Source organism: Cyprinodon variegatus, unplaced genomic scaffold (assembly GCF_000732505.1).
Source record: "Cyprinodon variegatus isolate N-32 unplaced genomic scaffold, C_variegatus-1.0 Scaffold361, whole genome shotgun sequence".
Taxonomy (NCBI): Eukaryota; Metazoa; Chordata; class Actinopteri; order Cyprinodontiformes; family Cyprinodontidae; genus Cyprinodon; species Cyprinodon variegatus.
This window is the reverse complement of record NW_015150814.1, coordinates 294969-297099: the sequence shown is the minus strand read 5'-3', so window position 1 is coordinate 297099 and position 2131 is coordinate 294969.

Below are 2131 nucleotides of genomic sequence, written 5' to 3'. Positions count from 1 at the left end.
ACATTTTTATTTTCACTTCATTTTGAAAGGCTTGGAATGAACTTCCGGTTCTAACAGCAAAGGATACTTCACAATGCAGGTCTGCAGCAAGCCTCTCTTGCCTCCAGATGTCCATGGTAACAATCCTTAGCTTACCGCTACACCTAGACCTAAAGATGACAAAACATTTTCTACCATTTGTGTCTTCCTCTAGTTTTCCTTTCTATCTTTCCCACCTCAAGACCTCTTAAAATGGAGGTCTTCTGAACACATTTGGCCAAAAAATGCTTGCTGTACATTAGAGTAAGAAATATTGAAAGAAATGGTAGAAAGTTTAAAATCAGATCAAGGATTTACCCTATCAGTAACCACAATAAGTTTCTAGTTAATAGGAAAATTTTGAGTTACAATATGTTTCACTGCTTGCCTACATGCAATATTTAATAACCAACACCAGGCAAAAATATCAGTATCACAGCATTTAATCATAAAATCATAAAAACGTATCAAGCATAAACAGGTGACTGAAAGAGTGTATAGCACCTTTTTGGGTTTTTTTTGCTTAAGAGTGTCATGTAAACCAAATTTTAGTCAAAACCATGACTGTTCTTTCTTGAGTGGTCAACAAACGGTGAGAACACTCTGTTTTCATGGAGGCATAAAAGAATGCCAGGTGATATAGCGTCCCAATAATTGGTTTTGAGGTTTAACACATAAAAATCTTGGAATAGTTTTTATTTGATGGCTTTATATGTTATACATTTTTAAATTGTGGTTTAAAGCTGGCTTGTTCAGTAAAACATTTAAACCATACATTGCTGGCCATTAACATTTCTCTGCTTACATTGTATATTAATCTGAATTTTATTATATAATCCTTTGCCTTTAAATGTAACAGAGTCACCATACAAATGTGTTATTTGCAGTTTAAAAGTAGATCAGGTATGTTTTTAGAAGACATCTAAAATCAACATTTCAGTGAGATGATAAGACAGTGCTGCCTATCATTTCTCTAGATAAAATCTAAGAACTGTACACTTTGACGTCATCAAGATTTGTTTAGTGAAAGAACAATGTTTGCACGTTATTCTTGTGCACTCATGCTACACAACTAGTACATAGTGCTCTCTGACGAATGCTCAGACCATGGGAGATTTCTTCTTTTATATAAATGACATTGTGCATAACAAACGCCATGGTTTTGGCTTTTTTTGTATAAAGACAGAGTCTGATTTTATTAATTTGGGTACCATACTGTATCTCATTATTTTGATACTCTTTTACAACTGTGTCAAGGTACACAACAGAGGGCCCAGGCAGGATGCAATAAACTAGTTTTCATTTTAAGCAATCTGAGAGTATTGTCTCTGTAAAGTTCTTTATGAGGGCATGTGTTGTGAATTGGTGTTAAATAAATAATCTGAATTTAATTGAATAGAATTTCTTGGGTCAACCAGACCTCTAAAAGGACTTTACACCAGAGCTATGTTGAAACATCTGCACATCCAAGGTAATGCAGCCTGTCTCTTTTTTTCTTGTTTTTGGGATGGCTGGCTACTTGCCCTTTTCTGCTTGACTCTGCTGATTAAGCTTGGTTTATGCTTGACACATTTGCAATGTGCAAATGGCCAAATGACGTAATTTTGGGCTTCCACACCCATGCACGATCACTTCATGAGAGACGGATCAATTTAAAACATGATTAATTTTCACCTGACCTCACAATTCTCGATTGGGAGGTGGTTGTGAGAGGCTAATCACCCTTCGTTACCTCCTGTATACTACCTGATGCAGGATGAGGCTGAAACTTAGCCTGATCCAAAAAGATCTGGCACGACTGAAAAATTGGCTCAAAAAGGGCCTAAAAATCGTACAGTGTGTGCCAGCCCTAAAGCCATTCTTAGCACCTCAAATTAATCTCTAGAAAAATTTCTAACTTGGTAGGCAACTGCAAGTTACAGTAAGCACCTTGCCCAGGCCTATTTCAACATGGGACAGGAGGAAGATTGATCCAATAACTACTACTCACAGATCCATGGTTTTCTTCAGTAACAATCAACAATTCTATGTGTGTGTGAGTGTGTGTGTGTGTGTGTGTGTGGGTGTGTGTGTGTGTGTGTGGGGGGGGGGGCACCCAAGTATTTTTATTTTT